The 25,316-nt window shown below is 37.4% G+C and overlaps 1 pseudogene; it reads right to left on the bottom strand.

The window, feature by feature from the left end:
- Nucleotides 1-8,468: 8,468 nt before the first annotated feature.
- On the bottom strand, nucleotides 8,469-22,737 carry LOC110575759 (annotated as a pseudogene).
- Between the last annotated feature and the right edge of the window lie 2,579 nt (nucleotides 22,738-25,316).

The following is a 25,316-nucleotide window of genomic DNA, read 5'->3' on the forward strand; positions in this document are numbered from 1 at the left end:
TCATATTAAGGAAGACCAAATGAAAACCTCTGAAACCACCTGAAAATGATACTAAACCAAAACAATATCTTATCATCACAAGGGAGGGTATGGCGGAGATGAGTGTCACCATTAAAGATCTAAAGGATACAGGAGTGGGAGCCCTTACATCTCTATTGAATTTTCTAATGTGGACCCTACAGAAAATGGATGGATCCTGAAAAGTGACTGTATACTATCACAGTGTTAAACAAGTAATAATCCTGATTGCAGATACTGTGATATACATGGTATCAATGCTAGGGCATATTAATAAGCCCTCTGAAGCACTGCATGTCACCAGTGATTTAGTGGATGCATTCTTTTCCATTCTAATTAGCAAAGAGTAAAAGAAATAGTTCTTACTCATGTGGGATCGATAGTATTCATTTATAATGTGCCATTACTATGTTAACTTCCTTTCCCTGTGTCATAATATAGTCTGGAAAGATCTGGACCTCCTGGATATTTCACAGAGCTTCACACTGATCCATTGCATTGATAACATTATGCTGGCTTGACAGGGCAGGCAAGAAGTGACAGTTAGATTGGAGGCCTTGTTAAGACACATTCCAGAAGGTAGAAGACATCCTATTAAGTTATACAGACCTGCAACTTCAGTGAAATTTTTAGGTTTCCAGTAGTCAGGGTCATGCTGGGATATCCCCTTCAAAGCAAAAGACACATTGCTGTATCTATTGTGAATCCCTCATCACAAAGAAAGAAGCATAGCATCTGGTAGCCATCTTTGGATTCTGGAGGCTCCACTCCAGCTTTCAATACCTACAAATATTGCTCCACCCTTTATACCTACTGCCATAGAAATCCACCAGCTGAAAGACAAATACCATATAATCTCACTCATATGTGGAATTTAAGAAAGAAATTTAAGAAAGAAAACAGATGAACATATGGGAAGAGGAAAAAGAAAAAAGGAGAGAGGGAAATAAGCCATAAGTGACTCTTAACAACAGAGAGCAAACTGAGGGTTGATGGAGGGTTGTGGGTGGGTGATGGGCTAGATGGGTGATGGGTATTAAAGAGGGCACTTGTTGTGATGAGCACTGGGTGTTGTATGTAAGTGATGAATCACTGAATTCTATTCCAGAAACCTATATTGCACTATATGTTAACTAACAAAATTTAAATTAAAAAAAAAAAAAAGAAATCCACCAGCTTTGAGTAGGCCTAGCAGGAAAAGGCAATGGGAGCAGGTCTAAGCCACAATTCCAGCATCCTTGTCACTTGGACCATAGAATCCAATAAACCCTATAGTGTTAGATACATCAGTATTGGAAAAGGATCCAGTTTGGAGCATACGCTCCAGTGAAATAGTCACAATATAAGTCCTTGGGATTCTGTAACAAGCTTGACCAAATGTCACCAAGTAAACATGCATCCAGAACTGTATCTTCTGTTGGACCCAATGAGTTATATAGTCAGACATGCCCAACAGCACTCTATCATGAAATGGAAATGTACATCTTGAATTGAACCTAAGCAGGACAAGAGGGCACAAGTAAACTGCATGAGCTGGAAGCCTAGAACTCCTGTTACCAAAAAGTTGCACCAGAACCCTTCCTTGGCTTGCACCTATGGACATAAGGGAACTCCTATATGACTAGCTGAAAAAAGAGGAAAAACCCTGAACTTGATTTATGGATGGATCAGCATGCTATGGGAATGCAAATCAAAGTGGACAGTGGCTGCACTATAGTCGCATTCAGGGCTAACTTTCTAAGATAGTGGAGACCAAAGTCTTCGCAATGGTAAGAGCTGCAAGTAGTGCACCTGGTTATCTACTTTGTGTGAGGGAGACGGGGCCTGAGGTGAGAATATATAGATTCCTGGGCAGTGGTCAATGGCCCAGCCTTCTAATCTGGGGCCTGAAAAGACAAGGACTGGAAGGCAAAGACAAAGAGGTCTAAGGAAGAAGCATGTGGATAGACATATGGGAGTGGGCATGGAAGTGTGAAAATATTTATATCACATGTCAGTGCTCACCGGACAGCATTCATCACAGAGAGGCACTGAAAACCAAGTTGACAAAATGACTCAATTCACATTGCCAGCTTTTCTCCTCAGTCCTCCCAGAAACAGCATAATGAGCATATGAGTGGAGTATCCATGGTGACAGAGATGGAGGCTACATGTGGGCCCAAGAGCGTGGACTTCCACTAATCTACCTGTTGCTATTTCTGAATGTCCAAACCGTCAGCAACCTGGACCAATGCTGAGCCCCTGGTATGACACCATTCCACAGGGAGACCATTTGGCCATGTGGTAGCCAGGTGACTACACTGGGCCTGTCTCTTCTGGAAGGGCCAGCATTTCATTTTCACAGGGACAGATATTTATCCAGGCATGAGTTTGTTTTTCCTGCTTGTAGAGCCTTCACCAGTGACGCTATTTGTGGACTCAGAGAATTCCTAGTTTATAGGCCACATGACATATCATGTAACCAGAGTACCCACTTCACAGAACAGCAGGTATAGGAGTGTGGCTCCATTAGCCATATCACATACCATACCATGCAGAAACAGCTGGCCCCATAGAACACTGGAGCTATCTTCTAAAGGTGCAACTGAAGTGCCAGATTAAAAGAAATATTCTGAAAGGATGGGATTTCGTCCTTTGAGATGCAGTGTATGAGGGTGTATTTATTAAACCATAGGCCTCTATATGGCACTGTCTCCCTTATGAAGGTGCATGTGTCTGGATTGGAAGGATTCCAACCAAGGACTGGAAGCAGGATTGGATGCACGCTGCCACTCCCCACTGGGGAATTTTGTGCTGCCTGTCCTCATAGTTCGGAGCTCTGCAGGGTTGGAAGTTCTAATCCACAAAGGGGCCACACTCTTGCCAGGAGACATAAGCAATGGCAAGTTACGGCTGCCACCAGTTACCTTTTGTATCCCTTATGTCCAAGGACCAACAGGTAAGAAGGACAGTCATATACTGGCATGTATAACCGGTCCTGATCATCAAACTGAGGCAGGGCTGCTTTTTTCCACTGGGGCCAGAAGGATTATGTGTGGATCCCAGGTGGTCTCCTGGTATCTCCTGGTACTTGCTGGTACTCTCTTGCCCCATTATAACTATGAATGGACAAATGCAGCAATCCCAGACTGAAAAGGTCTCCGAGCACTCAAGAATGAAGGTTGGGGTCACATTACCAAGTAAGCCACCAAGACCTGCTGAGAAGATAGCTGAGGGCACCTTACCTCTCCACCCATCCCAAACCTGGCCCCAATTACTTCCAGTCCATCAGCAGGCACAGTTGGATTTCACTCCAAACTGTATCTGAAATCCACCTACTTCTCTCATTTCCACTTCTATACTTTAATAGAAGCTATGATCATATCACATTTGGGTCACTGCAAGAGCCTCCTAAATGTCTCCTTTCTCTCTTTTGTCCTGCTACAATTCACCCACCCTACAATAGTCAAAAGGGCTTAAAAAGAATAAATTGAATTTCTTCTACATGTTTAAAAATTTCCAGTGCTTTCCTACCAATTTTAACATAAAACTCCAATTCCTAACATGTACCACAAGGTCCTCCACGATCCGGCCCTTACCTCTCTTTTCCAGGCACATCTGTACCCTCTTCCCCATAGCTCATCAAGCAGTCCAGCATTGAATTCCTTGATAGTGGTAGAATATGCAATCACTTTCTTATCTCAGGGTCTCTGCATAAGCAGTTCTTTTTCCTGCGACTGTCGACTGTCTCTTTTTGGATCTTTGCATGGTAGATTTCCATTTGTCATTCAGTTCGCAGTACAAATGCCACTCATTCACTAATGCCTTTCCTGGCCACCAGTGTAAAGAAAGTACTAAAGTAGGTTTCCCCTACCTCCATGACTCGTGGTTACTCTCTCTAAACACCCTGTTTTTCATTATTCATTTATTCTCATGTTTTTCTCTTATCTATCTCCTCAGACTTTAAAATTGATTATTTCAAGAATTAAGTGTGCCTTGTTCACCATTAAATGCCCAGTGCCAAACATAGTACAAGGCACATGATAGATGCTCAAAAAATACTTTTTATTGAATAATTTTTGCCACTGTCTAACAAAGAAACTTTTGCCTGAACAAAACCATTTTACCTAAAAAAAAATAGCAATATTATGTCACGTGGATGTAATTTTGATAAAGGATATTGGAGAATAGCATAGATAGTAGTTTAACTATACCTTTATATTTTATCTTTCATAGAGGCAGTAAATCCACAATTGAGAAAACATTTTCATGGGTAAAGTGACAGTAGGGTGTATGGAGAAAACAAAGACAGGGCTATAATAATCTAGGAATCCAGTCCTTTACGAGGATCCAATTAAATTATATATTATTTACATGTTTGATTATAAAAGTTACATAAGCTCATTGTTGATTCTTTGGAATATATATTTGTACTATCAGAGATAACAACTCTTTTACCTTGGATCACTATTTTCCAGTCTTTCTTTTTTTTCTTAAAGATTTTAAGTAATCTCTACACCCAATGTGGGGCTCAAACTCACAACCCCAAGATCAAGAGTTGCACACTCCTCTGACTGAGCCAGCCAGGTGCTCCTCTAGTCTTTCTTTTAGAGTAAATTGGATATACAACTCTGTATTCTGCTTTATTCCCATTTATATTATATAGTCAACATTTCCCCATATATTTCCAAATAAAATTAAAGGGCCTACATTTTATGTCATCACATGAATGTGCTATAATTTATTTTATCCCATTCCCCTACAGGTAAATCTTTCCATTTTTTCTCAGTTTTTTCTCATTATACAATAATTCTGGGAGGATCATCTTCATTCACTGATGTATATCCCTATTTCTGATTATTTCTTTATGATATAGTCCCCAAAGTGTAATTTCTACATCATAATGCTTGAAGATTTTTGAAGGTTGCTAGAGATTGCTGTTTCTTCCATAAATTCATAATATTTGTGCTAATATATAGTTCCACCACCAATACTTGATGCTTGTTTCATATATCTTGCCACCATTGAGCATCATTGTGGTTTATTATTTTTTATAATTTAATAGGTGACAAATGGTATATTATTACTGTTTAATTTTACTTTTTTTTACAATTTTCCAAGTTTATTTTATAATTTTAACTTCTAGGTTTTGATGTATAGGGCCATGACTTTTTAATTCCTACTTTTTAAATCAGATCTTTGTTTTCTTATTAACATCTAGTTTTAATTATAAAATAGTAGATGCTTTTAAAACTTCCAGCCATGTAGTATATAAAGCAGAATTTCTCTTCCCCCATATGTATCTACCGTTAACATTTTTTTGGTAGTACAATTTTATTTCATATAACATTTTTTGAGCAGTAATCAAAAGTGAATTGATGGCAGGGGTTCTTATTACAGACTCTACTATATATTTTTGACCTTGAAAATGTAGAGAACAGATTTTATTCTAATGCAGAGACAGCAGGCGCCCACCCATTCATCCATTCACTCATTTGTTCACTCTTAAGTCTATTATTTTAATGAGTACCCCATAGGGAGAAGTTGGAAATTTTCCATCTCTACCTCTCTCCTAAATCTGCTGGATGCATGAAATTCAACCATTAGAGAATCATTTTAGGAATGATCGATCTGGGGACAGAGCTGTCAAGAGTTTCAACTGTAAAGAGTCAGGCAACAGACCAATAGCTGCCTCCTTCCATCCATTTCACCCCATTCTTCCACCCCTGGGGTTCTTCATCCTTTCTTCTCATTTACAGCTTTTCAATTTATACTGGTGAAATTCCATGAGATTTATTTTGGGGTAGAGGAGGGCTGCTTTCTGGACCAGCTATAGGGAAGAAGCTTAGGGTACAACTTATTTCACACCTAGCCATCTCACACAAAAATGGGGTAGAAGTCCCATCACCTTTCTCCTGAATAAGAGTATCTTCCTCGGGGCGCCTGGGTGGCTCAGTCGTTAAGCGTCTGCCTTCGGCTCAGGTCATGATCCCAGGGTCCTGGGATCGAGTCCCGCATCGGGCTCCCTGCTCCGCAGGAGGCCTGCTTCTCCCTCCCCCTCCCCCCTGCTTGTGTTCCCTCTCTCGCTGTGTCTCTCTCTGTCAAATAAATAAATAAAATCTTTAAAAAAAAAAAAATAAAAATAAATAAAAAAAAAAAAAAAAAAAAGAGTATCTTCCTCTTCTGGGTTATAGGTGGATCTGGGGCCTGGATGGGATTTATCCCAGAGCCAGAACCAGGGTGACAGGATCTGACAGGACCTGGGTTAGGATGAGGGAAATGAATGAGTTATGCAAGTGCAGGATTGGCTCCTGTATTGATTTAAAATTTTGTTCATCATGAATTTTTTCACTAATTTAGAATTTTTAAAATAGTTTATCAAAACAATATGCATCTTGATTTACTGAGTTTTTTGATGACCCCTAAAATTTTGTGCCTGGGTTGAGGGCCTCAGTTGCCTCATCTTAATCCGGGCCCTGACTTTGATTCCCTAGAGATGGAGAGGGTTTATCATCATGTGAGCTCCTCTAGTTATTATTATATTAACCAAAGCTGGATGATTCTCAAATCTGCCCCCAGCTGTCACTTTTGGAGAAAGTTTTGGCTTCCTTCCATATCCATCTGCTCTAGCACTGGGTGTATTCCACCTGTTTGAGTCTATGTCCCCATCTGTCTATGTCCTGTGACCACTCAGCTGTTATTACTCATTTGGCACTAATAGTGGCAGAACAATAAAACACTAGGGAAAGGTAACCTGCACTTTGGAGACCTCCACAGACTTCTTTGTTTAAGGATTTGGGGTAGGTGGGGTTCGGATGGTGGAGAGCAAGATAGATTCCTCCAAGGCTCCAAAGCCACAGGGGCCTGCAGAAGGTACACTATTACGGAGATTCTCAACTCTGGCTACATATTACAATCACCTGAAGAACTTTCAAAAAAACTTGTGCCTGGCCCTACCCTCAGCTTTTCATTTAATTGATCTGGGGTAGAGCTGAGTCATTGTGATTTTTTTTTAAGCTCCTCAGATATCAAATGTATAACCAAACTTGAAACCCACTGTGTCTTTCATTACTCAGGGGCCAGCTGAGGCTCCCCCTGAAGGACACGGGAAGATTATTATGGATCTGAATAGTGAGCTAGAATCAAGTGATCTTTTCCAAGGGTTTTGGTGAAGAAACATCTTTTATAGCCAAAATTGGTATCAGTGGGAAGGAGGGTGGAGAGCAGGGCTCAGTATTTTCACAAGATTTGGATAGTACTTTGTTCCAGTTATATTCATTATTGATACTGGGAGATGATTGCTCTTTTCCCCACTTAGTGCCCAAATTTTTGTTGTTTTGTTTTTGAGGTGTTAAGTCTGGTCTGTGCTTGTCATCAGATTTGAATGTAAAGAATCTCATCAATTGAGTTTCTAAATTTATTTTGAACATTTACGAAGGAGTTTCTTCCAAAATATGGTTCTCTTTGGGGCATACATGTTAGGCATTTTGGTGTGTGTTTTGAATATGTTGAGAGACATGGTTCTGCTGCAAGTTTTAGACTAGAGTGTCACATCTCTAATTAACATCAGTCTCAATTTCAAGGCCATCATCTCCTGCCTTCAGAAAATCCCCTCCATTTTTAGGGTTGGAAATAAGCACTGATGTGGAGAGGGGCTGATAGTGATTCTCAGGTTGTCAATGACCATAATGATGTGAGGAATCTGGAATAGTTTCTATCTTCATTACCCTAATAGGACTTTGAGGACTATTAGGGTAATGAAGATTAATAGTTCCATTAGCCTTCCACTTTCATGCTAATCCAAAGCCACAGATCATTGAGGAGACAAAGGTATTCTAAATATTATGTAATTGTCATTGACTGAGAACAATGAGGCACTGCCTTTGGTTCCTTGCAGTAAGTTTTGTTTCAGTCTTCACTAGATAACCAGAACTTTCTTTGGTCCAGATTATACTGCTGAAAATAATCACTATATTGTCCTCTATTCTAAGGTTTATTAAAAGCAGCTCTTGTCCCGTGGTGATATCTTGAGAGTGGTGGGGGAGATGAGATGTCAGGGCTGATTCTCTCTCCTACATTTCGGAATTCTTGATAGAACAATGTTTCTGAAACACTGCACTAAGATCAGAGGGCTCCCATTGGGAAAATTTGATCATGGTAATTACCTAAAAAAATACTGACGAAAGTATATTTTTTGTCTTGTTTCATAAGGGCATAATAGGAGTTTACCTGGCACTTCCACTAAACTGCTGCATGAATTTAAGGAGGTCACTTTCCCTTATTGGAGCCTCGGTTTTCATGTCAACAGACTAGAACTGAAGTACATGATCTCAAAGCTCCCATCCAACTCAAATATTCTGTGATTTGTTGATTTCTGACCAAAATTGGGTGAATTAATGCATGCTGGAATTTTATATTCATTTATTCTTGTTGGGCTAAACTGGATGATGGTAGAGATGGTAAGCGGGTATTTATTCAGCCCCGCCCTGCTCAGCCTAGGGAGTAGACGAATTCTCAGTTGGTGGGTGGGCTGTTTTTGTCTCTTCGCCATTTTGTGGTTTAGGGTTTTCTGGGCGTCTGCGTTGGTAATTGAAGTTGAGGTGGTACCAACACTGAGGTAGCTGCAGACGTTGTATCTCATCTCCTGATTTCCCTTATCTTGTTCATTGCAGTCCTCTTTAGGCTCTTTGGCGAGGAAGACCCCTGCAGAGTCATGGTCTATAACCCTGAAACATATTCTCTCTCACTGGTCTACCTTGTTCTCCTGCACCTTGTCAGCTCCCTCCATCACCTCACCGGGCACAGGAGGGTTAGAAGACCGTGGTCCAGGCCTCTGGGGTCTCCGCATGTAGTAGGATGGAAAGCGTCCCCTGCAGTAGGGTAGGGCCAGTGCGGTTGAGCCTGGCCTTCGGGAGCACTCTCCCCACCCTCCTTCTTTCCCCACTCCTACTATTCTGGTAATTCTGCTGGGAATTGGGTGGAGGACCCCTGCGATGTGGAGAGCGTTGCCGGCTGCATATTTACTGCCTTGCACTGGAGCTCCACCAGGGCCTGTCACAGTATGGGCTGCCTCTGCACCCTTTTCTCCTTCAACAGCAGCAAACTCCACAGCCTCTCCATCTCCTACACTGCGAAGGGACTTCCTGGAGTTATTCTTTATGGCAGTCTGGTGTACAAATACAACTTCCTTGGTGTCATTCCTGTTGATGAAACCATATCCGCTTCTTACATTTAACCATTTCCCCAAAACCTTCGTTGGGATGATCTTCTTGTCCCTCAGGCAGGCACCTCAGATGTGAGGCTGCTGTTCCTGGTGGCGGGGATGATGACTGGGGCCGGCTGCGGCAGCGGCGCCCCCTCCCGGGGTGTGATGGTAACTAGGCCAAGGCGCTGGGGCTGCTCAGGGCTCTCTAGGGTCCGCTCTCCACTCCCGCTCCCCATCAGACTCTATTCTTATACTTTTTAAACTTTATTTCTTTGAATGAGTTTAATGCACTTTAACATTTCTTAGACTTTATTACCTCTACGCTTTATCTCATTAATTCTTACCATGTTTGTTTGAGCACAGGTGATAGGAAGGTTATTACCCTTGTTTCACAGATGAAAAAACAAGGCAGGTTAAATTACATTCTTTAAGGCATTGGGGGATAAAAAGTAACATAAGGACTAGGACTCGACCAACACAGCAAAGAGGAAGAGGGAAATAAAAAGAGACTCCTGGCAGCTGTTGCCACGGAGCTACTTGACAGTAAGAGGTAGTTGGCAATAGTGGTCAAACTGATCACGATTCCGTTTGCCCAGCCCAGACTATAAGAAGTTTTCTAAGAAGTAGATGCTAAATGTGAAGGTGGACCTAATAAATTTTCTAACCTAACATTTTAGCCAGAACCTAATTGTCATCTAAAAGCTCGAAAACAACAATGACTGCTAAGTCTTCCAGTGCTTGGTATTTTATATGCAGTATCCTGATTAAATATTCATGGACAGATACTATTATTGTGTCCATTATACAGCAACTAAGGAAGCTGGAGTTTTGGTCCAGATCACAGCCTGTAAATGGAGCTAGCATCGGAGTCTAGATCTGTCCCAATTTGAATCTGCACTTAACAAAATTGTGCTCTAATGTTTCTCCAATATCTGCTATCCTAACAGTTTATAGTACTATCATTTTTGCCTGCATACAACATTGCTTTATAAAGGTCCGTTTCAATTTCTTTATGAGAATTTTGAAGCTTTTGTCACTTAGTCTACCTAGTTAGAAAAACCTGGTTTGTTTTCTTTCTATGAAAAAAAAAAAAAACAAAGGACAGTGATGTTATGAAAAGCATACAAACAAATTGTATGCAATGTCTCAAAACGCTACTGCAATTCATTTCAACAAGTATGTAGGGAGGCCTCATTTGTACCATCTAATATGCAGAGAACTTGAGATATGAAGATAAATAATACAGTTTCTATCTTCAGGGAATTTATAGTAATTGAAATAGACCCCTTTCTTTGGCAGGGCAACATGGGTGTCTGCACTCTGTTCCACTCATTTGCAGTGATAGCAGGGATACTGCAATCTTAATGTCTTTTCTGTCTATCCCAGGGTTCCTATGAAAGATACCTACCTACAGAGTGGCTTCCTTCTGCAAATGATTTTCCTGAGCAGCCTTCACTGGTAGTTTCCCCAGGGCCACAACCACTTCTAGTGATGGCCACGGAGACATGTAATAAATAACCAGTTGGCAAAGCTCAGAGTCAGTGCAGAGGAAGGACTATTTGTAACTATTCCAGACCTGTGAAATAATCGTAGAAAAGACTGAGTCTTCAATGGTACGTAGTATTAAAGCTGGCAAGAAGTGGTTATTTCAGGGGAGAGAAGTATAGGTGGAAAGACCAGAGCCATGGTGGGGAAGTATAAGAGGCATGATGAGAGAGCAGATTTCTTAAGTTCTGCAATGCCACGAACAGGCACTTAAATTTTGATACGGACAAAATGGAAAGACACTAATCAATGCACACATTACAGACCTGAAGGCCGGGTACAGTAGGCATAGGTAATAGTTTTCTATAATCCAGTGGTTTCCAAAATGTGGCTCACAGAGCACTTGAGTTCTAAGGAGTCTCCTCATTAGCCACCCATGTAATGTTAATATTTACAAAGTCAGTCCTTTCTAGGGTTAAAATAATGTACACATGGAGCTGACAGTATTTCATAGCAAAATACACACAAGAGCTTGATGAAAAGGTAAGATAAATTATTCAAAAGTTATAGGAATTAAAAGCTTCTTATGCAATTTACTCATACTTTAAATAAGTTTTAAAAGCATGAACTGTGGATGTCAAGTAATATTTCGATTGTTGCCTAAAGGTATATTCCTAAGAATTGCAAAGCATTCTTTGTTTCAAAAGTCTGTGGCAACAGACAAGATTGATATCAAACTGAATAATTCATCAGCTAAACTTTGCACATAGCCATTAGCAGTAATTCTGATGAGGATGCATACAGAGAACTTGTTCAAACTTTTCTCCTAATTTTAGCATTGAACTTGAACTATTCCTGATTCAAATTTCATCTGTTTGTCAAGAGATTCAACCTCCTTATTAAAAAAAATCTAAGGAGGATCATACACTTGAGAAGATGTCCAATATTTCCTTTTCTATATGAAATATACATGGATTAAAAATGTTTGGCACTATATATTTAACATAACTTTATCCAGATTCTTCTTATAAGAGTAGATCTTGAATCCCCAAATTTTAATATCTAATTTTTAGCCCATAGAGGAAGCTTAAGAAATATGTACTGAATATATATAGTTCTACAACTATCTGCCTATATACAGTCACAATCTTCTCCACACAATATTCCTGAGAAGCATTAATTTCCTCATTTGGGGATGAGGATATTAAGGCCCAAAGAGTTTGAATTATTATCCTAAATTCACATGAATAATTTAGTGTTAGAACTGGCATAGCATGCAGGTTATCAAATCCAAGTCCAATGCTCTTATTTCAAGTCAGAATGTATTATATGATTCATATTATCAGTTCTTCAAAAATACTTTGAGGCATTTTTCAAAAGAAGCTCACATATAAAAAATTATAACAGAAATAAAAAGAATAAGATAATAAATATACATGAAGTCATAAGCTAATTCATATCCTGTTGTCAAGAATTTACTGTGCATCTAAATTTCCTTGCAGCAAAGTAAAAAGTTATATAACTTGTATCATTTGACAAATAGAAAAATACAGGTAATGTGATATCATGTCACCTCCATACTAAAAATTCTTCCAATGGCTTTTCATTGCACTTATAGATAATTCAGACTTCACATCATACCCCACAAAGCACAAAATACTCTGGCTCTCATCATTTTTCTATTCTCATCAATTATTACTTTCCCCCATTGTTAACTACATTCTAATAATCTCTCTGTTCCTTCAACATGCCACATTTATTTCCCACCTTCAAGTCTTTGGACTCACTATGCAATACAGTGAGAATATTATTCCCCTAAATCTTCACATGACCAACTCCTTCTTATTATCCAGGACCTAGGTCAAAAGTCTTAGTTTCTCATTATTCAAGACTCTTAGAAACTATACCTGACCATCCTATCTAAATTAATAAATTTCCCAGCTATTCCCTGATTAATTATCATGGTCTATTTTCTTTATAGTACTTGGCCATCTCTGAAATTTTCATGTTTATCCTAATTTTTGTTTACTTCTTTTCTTCCCCTCCAACCAGAATGAAAATCCCACAAGAGCAAGAATCTCATGTGTTTTTCCCCACCTCGCCGCTGTTGGATTTCCAGCACCAAGGACAGAGCCAATTAGGCACTCAATTGGAAATGAATACATTAAAGTTATTGAGAGAGACAAACTTTTCTTAAAACTTAATCCTAAAACCTCGTGAATTCTTTTTTTTTTTTTTTTATTTAAAGATTTTATTTATTTATTTGAGAGAGAGAATGAGATAGAGCATGAGAGGGGGAGGGTCAGAGGGAGAAGCAGGCTCCCTGCTGAGCAGGGAGCCCGATGCGGGACTCGATTCCGGGACTCCAGGATCATGACCTGAGCCGAAGGCAGTCGCTTAACCAACTGAGCCACCCAGGCGCCCAACCTCGTGAATTCTTAAAAAGACTTTGAAAACAAGATTCACTATGGCTTTAGCATCTACTTTTAGAATATGCAGCAGACACCAGTGAGATGGGGTAGAATAAAGAAAGTCCATTGCAGAACTTCGGCTAAAACTAATATGTAATGGAAGGCCAACAAAATAAGAGCCTTTGAAGGAGAGTAACACGAAATGTCCAGAGAGAGGAAAAAACAGCAAGGTTAGTGTTGCAAAATCAAAGTGACAAGAAGATTTTTAAAAGCAGGTCATGAATAGTGTAAATGCCAGAAAAGTGTTCAATGAATTTTTCAACAAAGCTGCTAGTGGTAACCTTGGCAAAAGCAAATTCAGGGGGCTGGCAGCGGTGATGATGCAAGTCAAAATGCAGTGGATTAATGAGAAAATGTAACAGGGGATTTCAACATAAAAAATAGATGGCATGGTTTTGTGCTAGACATTTTTAGAGTATATTTGTATTTATCTGATTTGACCTCTTAAAGAATCTCAATTTAGCTCTACTCAAGTGTCTTAGAGGAACACTGCCTTCTGATGAGATACTGAATTGGATATTTGCAAATAAATTGGATTTTTCCCACTAGTCAGGCTTTTAAATATTTGAATACCTACATATTGTACACCTTAAATTTTCTCTTCTGCAGGCTAAATATTTATAGATTCTCCAACCATTCCCACTTATGACCTGGTTTCAGATTCTTTACCTGCAAGCTTATTTTCCTTTGACCACTCTAGTTTGTCACTGTCATTCCACAATGTGATTTCTAGAAATATTTATGGACATCACTCACCTTTTAAATATCTGTAATAGTTCCTCATTGCCCCATTCATTCTGACTTCTAAGACCTTCAACACTGACTTTAACAAATATTCTTAGGAATTATCTCACTTTCCCTACATTATTTATAATACACTGTCTGGACCAGGGGTCAGCAAACTTTTTCTGTAAAGGGCCAGATAGTAAATATGTTTGGCTTTACAGACCATATGGTCTCTATTGCAACTACTCAATATGTTATAAACTATATAATAGATAATAACTGTACAATAGGCAATACATTAATGAATGTGGCTGTGTTCCAATAACAGTATTGAAAAAAATCAGCAGGCTGAATTTAACCCTTGAGCCATAATTTGCCAACCTATGTTCTAGACAAACAAAATGTCTTGACATTTTCTTGGTACACCTAAGTTACTTATGTGGCTTTGTTCATGCTCTCCAGCAACCCCTCACCGCCCAATTAAAGTAAAGGCAATGCTGATGTAACCAACAGACTCAAGTATAGCAGTTTACATGAGAGAAAAAGTTTTTCCTTCTTACATATCAGTCTGGCATTAGTGGACCAGATTGGTTCATAGCTCTGTTCTGCAAGATCACTCATTCAGTACCTGGGCTCTTTCTTGCTAAATGTAATAGGTAATTGACAACTAAAGAGTAATACACTGACACCAGTATTCTAGAGCTATAGGCTTATATATCTTTGTTTTAGCTTAAAAAGTACTGAAAAAGATAGTTTTGCCAAATTTTTTTGACCCTACATAAAATGGGGTTCACTTTCCAAGCCTGCTACATCTTTGCCTATCCATGAAGCCAATGACTCATACTTTAGATTTTTGTTCCGGTAGTTCCTCTCTTCTGACACCAATTTCTACATTGGAGTAGGGTAGTGTGTGTGTGTGTGTGTGTGTGTGTGTGTGTGTGTGTTAAATTGACCAAAACATGTAAAAAAACAATTTAGCATATTAAAGTTTAATTTCTCATCTGTTTAACAGCCCAGGGTGGTCTGATCTTTTGAAAGAGACTTTGCTCCATAGTCATTAACAGGCCCAGGTTGATGGCCATTCTGCCATATTTAGCATGTGGCTTCCAAGTGCCTCTGGGAAATTGTCATAAGTTTATTGGAAGAGGAAAAGAACAAGGAAGAACTCATATAAAAAAACTCTTTATGATACAGGACATTATTTTGTTTCATGTTACATTGACTGTAATTCTGTCATATGGGCATACTTAATTGCAAGTGAGGCTGAGAAATGTAGTTCAGCTATGTGCCTAGGAGGAAAATGTAGCAGGCTTGGAAAGTGAACCCCATTTTATGTAGGGTCAAAAAAATTTGGCAAAACTATCTTTTTCAGTACTTTTTTTCAGGACTTTTTAAGCTAAAACAAAGATATATAAGCCTATAGCTCTAGAGTACTGGTGTCAGTGTATTACTCTTTAGTTGTCAATTATCAAAAATGAATTATGGTAAATAGTCATTAGTTTCTGTATACCATCTGTCAAGACTCTGCAGTATTGCTTCATTCATGATTTCCTCTCTTACTTCCATTTCTCTTTTGTATGAATTTCCACAGTTTTATTTGTACACTTTTCATGGCCCAGAAATTTCTCTACTTGAACTGCAGATACTGGTGGACCTAGATTTGACAATTAAAGACAGGAACACTGGAACTCTGCCTTCTGGCCTGTAGCACAGGAATCTGGAATTGCCGCCAGTGACCTGGTGGTGAAGCACAGCAGAAGGGCAGATTAGGTTTTGTGTGTCTAACTCATCTTTGTATCACTTACTCCCAGCATATGGCCTTGTAATAAATGGAGACCCAAAGAGTGTGGTTGAAATCACACCTTATCATCTCCCACTTCTTTTGGGCTTTACTTAAATCTTATTATTTTACTTCCAACCTGAAGTACGCTCTTCTTTGGGTAGCTATCCGATTCAAAGTAATCCTCCCTTCCCTTGGACAAACCTCAATACAGAGAGGAAACCAATACCAATGATTAGGTGAACTTTGAATCTGTAACTATAGCTGACTGATCCATAGACCAAATAAAATTATTTCTACAGGACATTCAGAGATATCAAAACAGAGACTGGGAAAGTTCAAAGCCAAATCATGTTAACGTCAGAATGTCAGGGAGAAGATCCACAATTTTCTGCTGTTGAAGTTCCAGATCCACCATGATCCCAGCCCTTTGTGTGCCTTAGCTATTAAAAATCTTTCTTCAAAACTGTGAGACACAACAGTACCCTTTCAGTATACTTAACATTTTGTTAAAATACTAAAATTAATTTCCCCTGCTTGCTACTAAAAGAAATTTGTTATTACCATGTCACTGTTAGTAGATTTTTGTTTTTCTGGGGTGGAGGGAAGTATAACAGTATTTGAGTCATTATTCTTTCTCTTCAGCATATGTTGACATCATACCCATGTCATAAGCTATTGGCCTAAGTCATTTTATCTTGTTCTTGCTGTTGTAACTTTCTTTGAATCTGATACTTGTGTAGCTGGATTTTAGAACACTAATATTTTTGTTAAATTTTTTACTATTATTTATTTTTGGATTTCATTCATCATTCCAGACTATTCAAGTCATTTTTAGTTCTGACAGAGATATACAAAGTGGCAGAGAATCCTGGCTCTCAGCAATAACTATAATCTCCTCTTCTACCTGAAACTGCTTCTATACTACATTTCTTAGGGCTCTTACAGTTAGGTAGTTCAGTTTTGGCCAATGGAATATGGGTGAACATGAAGTGTGTCACTTGCCGGCCTGACCTGTAAAACCTCTTTTGTAATCCTCTACACTCTCCTCCCTTGTCTCCTGGCCAAATACAAATGATCCATTGAAGGACTGAAAGTTCCAAAAAACAATGGAACAACGAGATTGAAAGAACCTGGGTCCTTGAAGGACTGCATGAAACAGATCATTGGTCTGTAGTGTGAAGAAAAAGTAAATTTTTCTGTATTAAACCACTGAAATTTAGGTGTTATTTATAACAGCTGTCAAATTACAACAAATTGAACTTACATAAGGAAAGACTATTCAAAAAGATGATTGCAGTAAGTAGAACATGCTGACCTCAGGATCTGCTAGTGTTTCAAAATCAAACACTGAAAAGCTTTTTAAAAAGCAGGAATGGGTAAGAGGGCTAGTAGGAACTTTATGGGGGAGGGAGGCAAGCAATGGGGGTGAGAAGGTGGAAAAATCCAGGCACTTCAACAACAAAAATTGTTTCTGTAGTCAGCCAATTCATGGAATGAGCTATAAGGGAGGATGTCTACATCTTCTTGCTTGCTTAAGCAGGGGCAAAACCAAAGTTCAGGGACCTATGTGGAGGAGAGAAGCCTGACTAGAATATGGTCAAGTCAGTGATTAGGTAATGGGGAATTGTGAGTACATGGTCACAGTTTATCTTAACTAATACAGTCTCTCTCCTCAGTTTCATCAACACTATTAACTCAGTCAACATTCAATCAGGGCACTTACTAAACTCCATATTGCTCCTACTCAGGGGCAGGCTCAGCTCCCTTTAAAAACAGCAAGCGATTAGAGAGAACTACTATAGCAGCAGGCCTAGAAACCCAAGCGTTTTTGCGAAAGCCTCTTTAGGGAATGAATTCTTCCATATCTCATTTCAGGGTTGCCTCCTCAATATGATGCCAGCAGATAAAAGAAAAAGGATAACATAGTTAACATTCACAGAGGACAGAGAAGAGACAAACAGAAGGTAGGGCAAAAATATTGTTGAGCTCACAGTTGAATCCTTTCTCTCCATATTATTTGTACAAAGTCCTCCCGAATTCTACAGTGCTTCTTCCTCTTGGCAAACCAAGCTACAGGATTTGTTGTTCTACCCCTAAATGCTATTCCCTTTATTAACATGCAGGTTAGTCCATTACAATGTCATAAGCGTGAGGAAGAATCCCAGGAACCAGAGCAATCAAGAGTAGCACTTGCAGTCTGTTTTGTGGTTGTTGTTTTTAAGATTTTATTTATTTATTTGAGTGAGCAAGAGAGAGAGAGAGAGCATGAGTGGGGGAGAGGGAGAAGCAGACTCCCCGCTGAGCAGAGGGAAGGGGGAGAGGGAGAAGCAGACTCCCCGCTGACCAGAGAGCCCGATGTGGGACTTGATCCTGGGACTCCAGGATCATGACCTGAGCCGAAGGCAGATGCTTAACCGACTGAGCCACCTAGGCACCCAACTTGCAGTCTGTTTCTAACTAAGATCTTCACTCCACTTAATTAGATTCCTACTAATTTTGTCACAAGGTGTCTTAGCTCACTTCTAGGGGTCCCCCAAATGCAAAATCTATACAAACTCTTCCTGTTTATATTGCCTGTATCTACATGAATCTTGCTGACCAATGTTGAGTCTCTATTACCAAGTCATGTTCATCCAATCCCACTAATTCAGTACATTTATTTCTATTATGTTAATTCACAAAGGATTTCCAAATATATAAATATGTGAGGATATCTTCCTCTTTATTTTATATAACCTGCAACTGAATATAGTGTATAAACTTTTACTTAACATAATCAAACTTCCCATTTCAGCACAATGTTTCTCTTCAGGTAAATATGACCCACTGTTTTCCTACCAATTATAAGTGTCTTTCAAAATGTATTTCCCTATTTTAAAAAAGGCCTGTTTATGTATTTTCCCATGTCCTTCACTTATTGGGCAATCTCATGCTTATATTTGAATGACATTATCAGGCTAGAATGTATTATTAGCTATGCTTTGTCTTGGAGACTACAAAAAAGAGAATGTAAACAGCTTAGATAATAAAGCCATATATGTTCATGTACTAAGTTAACACTTTAAGTTCTTTAATATGAGCACTTTTAGTCAATTTTAAAGTCTCTTCTTAAGAGATGCGTTTATCTCTTTTTTCAATTTTCAACTTAACCTCTGTAATGTGCCACATTCAAAATTGGCTATTAGCACTTTGAAATTGGAATTGGCTGAAAAGGTACTGGTCCAGATATTCCTCCCTCTCAATATCACCTTAACACAGCATCAGGTGTCTGAAAAGATGAAGATATTCCAACCACCACTGACTTCCTCCATTCAAAGCCAGAGAAGAACTCCAGTAAAATAAGAAATTTAAGGTACTATTTCATTGGTATTTTTAATTGAAATATTGTTTTTAGTTGTGTCACTAGGCAGTTCCTTTGTCTCAGTCAGGATGATACTTGAACCACTGATTTCAGAAGTTATTTGGTTTATGCATATATCCATTACCTACACTTTAAACCATCCTAATTCCACACAACTAGTTTAGAATATCAAAACTGCAATTTAACTAATAAGAATCACTTAAAGAAACAGTTCAATTTTATAACTCCAAACTAGAAACAACAAATAAAATTACTTCTATAATCTAGTCATGGTTACTAAGAACCAATTCATAAAAGACACACACTCAGTTGGAATTCAGTGCATTCTACTTAAAGTCTCATATACACATTATATTTAAAAACAACTCCCCAACTATCATCATAAATAATTCATAGATATTTTTGGTGCAGCCCAAGATTTTTCAAATAAGACAAACTACTTCAGAAAGTTGAAGCCACAGAAATTTATGGGCATTTAGTTTTAGTGCTAATAACCAAAATTTCACACAGATTAAAAAATGTCATGCATGCATCATATACTCTGTGGTAACTGTACAGTCACCACAATGATAAAACACAATCTCCTTTAGGGGTTAAGAACATGCAAAAATAAGAGAAAAATTGACAACTTTAAATTATGAGTATTAGATAGACATATTTAAAGATCACGGAATATTAGAATCTCCACTTCTATTCTAAAACATAACACTATATTTTCCCATTTAGTTAATTCTAAAGCCTTTAATAAACGTTTTAAAAGTTACTTCAGAGATTGACAGTAATATGGCAGAAAGGCTTATATAAAATGTCCCACCCTATGCCTAAAAATAAACACATAAAAATGCTGGACATTTTTACATTTCAAAGTAAATTACATAAGTAAGCTTATAATAAAAAAAAATTAGACTTCTGATTCTCATGCTCCAGGTGGGAGACAGAGAGTTATTCTGACCATTTGTCCTGCTGAAAACTATTAAAAACACCAGTCAAAAAAATCTTCTCATAGGATGGAGGATCTGAAAAGATAGTAACAAATTATCAGGATAAAATCTTAGTGAAGGTAGGGACCTAAAAGATAAAGTAACCACTAAAATTGCTTTTTTTCCTGGGGGTTTTAAAGAACAAGAATATCAATTTTTACAAAAAGGGATCACAATGGGCAGAATACATGAATAGACATTTCTCCAAAGAAGATATCCAAATGGCCAACAGACTCATGAAAAAATGTTCAACATCCCTCGGCATCAGGGAAATACAAATCAAAACCACAATGAGATACCACCTCATACCAGTCAGAATGGCTAAAATGAACAACAGATGTTGGCAAAGATGCAGAGAAAGGGGAATTCTCTTACACTGTTGGTGGGAATGCAAACTGGTGCAGCCACTCTGGAAAAGAGTATGGAACGTTCCTCAAAACGTTAAAAATAGAACTATCCTACGACCCAGCAATTGCACTACTAGAAATTTTTTTTTAAAGATTTTATTTATTTATTTGAGACAGAGAGAATGAGAGACAGAGAGCATGAGAGGGAGGAGGGTCAGAGGGAGAAGCAGACTCCCTGCCGAGCAGGGAGCCCGATGCGGGACTCGATCCCGGGACTCCAGGATCATGACCTGAGCCGAAGGCAGTCGCTTAACCAACTGAGCCACCCAGGCGCCCTGCACTACTAGAAATTTATCCAAAGGATACAAGAATAGTGATTCGAAGGGGCATATGCACCCCAATATTTATAGCAGCATTATCAACGATAGCACAGATGAAAGAGCCCAGATGTTCATTGACAGATGAATCAATAAAGAAGAGATAGCATATATATATATATGCTATTATATATATATATATATATGGATTATTACTCAGCCATCAAAAAGAATGAAATACTGCCATTTGCAATGATGTGGATGTACCTAGAGGGTATGATACTAAGCAAAATATGTTGGAGAAAGACAAATACCATAGGATTTCACTCATATGTGGAATTTAAGAAACAAAACATGAACATAAGGGAAGGGAAGGAAAAATAAAATAAGATAAAAACAGAGAGGGAGGCAAACCATAAGAGACTCTTAACTCTAGGAAACAAACTGAGGGTTGCTGGAGGGGAAGTGGGTGGGAGGATGGGGTAACTCGGTAATGGGCATTAAGGAAGGCATGTGATGTAATAAGCACTGGGTGTTATATGCAACTGATGAATCACTAAACTCTACCCTGAAACTAATAATACACTATAAGTTAACTAAATTGAATTTAAACAAAAAAAACTTTTAAAAAAAAAGGATCACATACACAAGGTCTAAAATACAAGAATAAAAAAAAGTGTAGAAAATAGTAAATATATGGAAAATATAAACAAATATTGAATGCATAAAAAGCAACATATTATATGGTAATGAAAAAATACAAAATGTAATATATATAATTGTTAAATTATGTAAAATGTGACATTTTCAAGCTGCTCATAATATTTTTTCCTTCATACTTGGTTTTCAAGAATGTAATTAGAATGCATCAAAGCATGGTTTTAAGTTTATCCTGTTTGAGGTTTGAGATTCTTGAACCTGTAAATTAATCTATTTGACAGATTTTGGGATTTTGAAGTCATTGTTTCTTCATTATTATTTCCTTTTCACCCCAATATCTTTGTCCTCTCCTTATAGACTTCTAAGGCCATGAGTTTACATTTTCCCAAATGTCTCCAAGACTCTGTTCATTTTATTTCCAATTGTTTTTTCTTTGCTTTCCAAGTTGGATCAGTAATTGGGATGGTCATAGATTTTTACATCAAAATATATGGAAAGCAAAAGACAGTTGAAAATAGCTTTAAAGTATGGAAAGGAAAGAACTGTCAACTCATAATTCTATATCCAATGAACATATCTGTCAGGAGTTAAGGCAAATTAAAGACATTCTTATACACAGGAAAGTGAAGAGAATTTGTCACTAGCACACTTACTCTAAAAACTCTTCTTGTTTAAAGGAAATGATACTAGAGGGAAACTTGGAAGGACCAGGAACAGAAAAGAAAAGAATAGCAAGAAAAGTTGTAAATATCTAAGTAAATATTTTAAGAACTATAATTCTTCAATTTCTATGAAATATGTATGAATGTTAAGCATAACATCATAACATTGTCTAGGGGAGTGTTCTATGTATGGAGATATAATACCTATGATAACTAGAGCATAAAGAGAGAAGGTAAGGGGCCTATGTGTTTATAATCCTTCTACATGTTACTTCTAGTGGTAAAACTGTAACTCTAAGGAAAGTGTAAAAGGTTAGATATGTATACTGCAATAGCCAGTGAAATTACTTAAAAAATAATACAAGGATATAGCAAAAAAAAAAAAAACCCACAAAGATTGAAATAAAATACTAAAAATATTCAAGGATTCCAAATAATGTATGTAGATACTGTGTCCTCAAAGATAGGAAGCACATCTCTCCACTGTTTAAGTGTTGGGTGCACATACTGACTTCCTAAAGAGACAGTATGAAAAAGAGAGAAGTTTGGGGGCAGGGAGGAGTAACTTTACAAAAGAGAAACTGACAAACACTACCTAGCCAGATTATGAAAGTCAACATTATAAATCCTGTTAAAACATGATATGATGAATGACACTTTACCTCTATGGCATTCTTCCCAAAAAACCATAACGTCAGTTTAATCACAAGAAAAACATCAGACAAATCCCAATAGAGGGCCATTCTACAAAATACCTGACGAGGACTCCTTAAAATTGTCAAAGTCATCAAAAACAAGGAAAGTCTGAGAAACTGTCACAGCCAAGAGGAGCCTAAGAAGATGTAACAATTAAAAGTATGTGGTATCCTAAATGAAATTCTGGAATAGAAAAATGACATTAGACAAAAACTAAGGAAATCTGAATAATGTGTGAATTCAGTTAATGGCAATGTTTCAATACTGGTTTGTTAATTGTAACAAATGTATCACATTACTGTAGGATGTTAATAATAGAGGAAAGTGGGTGTGGGGTATATGAGAATTCCCTGTTCTGTCTTCTTATTTTTTCTGTAAATCTAAAATTATTCTAAAAAATAAAGTATATTTTGATAAAAAGCACATTAATCAAAAAGAAGATAAGAAAAGAGAAACAAAGGAGCAGAAAACAGAGCAAACAAACAGAAAACAACAAAAGGATAGATGTAAATCCAACAATATTTATGATGCTATTTAATGTAGGTTAATGTACACTAAATATAATAGAGACTGCTATTTAAGATTAAAACAGATTATATGATATTTATTAAAAATCCACTTTAAATGTAAATAAATAAGTTAAAAGTAAGAGGAAGAAAAATATATATCATGCAAATAATGATAAAAAGGAGTTACCATATTGATATCAGAAAAATAGGCTTAGTGACTCACTTCCTAAAATGAAGTATGCAAAGGGAAACTTTATAGGAACTGTATGGTGGAGAAATCTGGCAAAAACTACCTTAACCAAATGATGAAAATTAACATCACCACTTCAGCTGTTATGAATATCATGGTACCCCCTTGATATGATAGGCAAGAAGGGCACTTCATCTATATGAGACTCTTTCCACAAACACAGAGGTCCAATATAATCACAAGAAAAACATCAGACATACATAAATAGGGAGACATTTTACTAAATAACTAACCAGTACTCCTCAGGATGGTCAGGTTATAAAACAAACAAAAGAAGACAGAAACTGTCACCAACCAGGGGAGACTGGGGAGACACAACTACTAAATACAGTGTCATGTCCTGGATTGGACCCTGGAACAGAAAGAAAACATAAATAAAAGAGCTGGTGAAATCCAAATGAAGTCTGGAGTTTAGTTAGTAGTAATGTACCAATGTTAGTTTCTTAGGTTTGATAAACGTACCATGATAATGTAAGATGTTAACAAAAGGAAAAAGTGGGTGAGGGGATTACAGGCTCCCTGTGCTATCTAGGTAATATTTCTGTAAATCTAAAAACAGTCTAAAGTGTAAACATTTCATGGGAATGCAAAATTGTACAACTTGGCAGTTTCTAGTAAAGTTAAACCTACATTTACCATATGGAACAGCAGTCCTACTCCTAGATATTACACAAGAAAAATGATCATTTGTGTTCACTCAAAAACCTGTAAGTAAAACTTTCAGGCAGCTTTATACATCATCATCAAAAACTTGAAACAACTCAAAGGTCTTACAGCAAATGGATAAGTAAACTATGGTATATCCTTACAATGTAATATTACTCAGCAATAAATAGGAAGAAACTATTAATACATAAAGCAATATGGATAAATATCAAATGCATTATTATAAGTGAAAGATGGAAAAATTATATATGCTATGTGATTCTATTTATACGACTTTATATGTAGACATTGATAACAGACTAGTGGTCTCCCTGGACTTGGAGTCTTGGGATGGGTTACTACAAAAGAGCAGCATGGGAGGATTTGTTAACTGATGGAACTGTTCTGTATCATGAGTGTGGCAATGGTTATGTAAGTGTACACATTTGTCAAAATTCATAGAACTGTACCACAAAAAAGCATTTCCCTATGTAATTTTAAGTGTATGGCTGACAAAATAAATGTGGAAAGAAAAAGGGTAGGATATGATATACAATAAATTCTAATCAAAAGAAACTTGAGAATATTGATATTACAAAAGATGAAGGCCAAAAAAAACCCGTCATATAAATTAAATATATTTTGGCCTTAAAGCAAATCTCAACAAAGGTATAGAGAATAAAAACATAGAGGTAATATTCTCTGACCAAAATGCAATTAGGCTAGAAAGTAATAACAAAGGGGTAACTACAAAATTCCAATATACTTTAAAATTTAAACAGTGCACATCTAAATAACTCATTAACACAAAGAAAATAATTGCATTTAGATATTATTTTACCAAAAATGATCATGCAAATAAGACATATTAAAACATATAAAGTGCAGCTAAAGCAGTAATCAAAGAAAAACTCAAAAAATGAAATTCTGAAAATCAACAATATTATCTATGCATCTTACACATTAGAAAAGAATAGCAAAATAAACCCAATGAGAATAGAAGAGAAATAACGAAGGAACCAATATCAATCAATGAAAGAGAGAACAAACATAAGATGGAGAAGATCAGACCAAAATATTCTATTTTGAAATTGCTAAAATGACCAACTTCTGGAAAGACCTGTTGAGAAAAAAAGGAAAGATAACCAAATGTCAGGAATAACAGTATATCAAGATGTGGAAGACTTAAGGCTATTGCTTCTCACCCATTTTATCTATGAAT

Source organism: Neomonachus schauinslandi, chromosome X (assembly GCF_002201575.2).
Source record: "Neomonachus schauinslandi chromosome X, ASM220157v2, whole genome shotgun sequence".
Classification (NCBI taxonomy): Eukaryota; Metazoa; Chordata; class Mammalia; order Carnivora; family Phocidae; genus Neomonachus; species Neomonachus schauinslandi.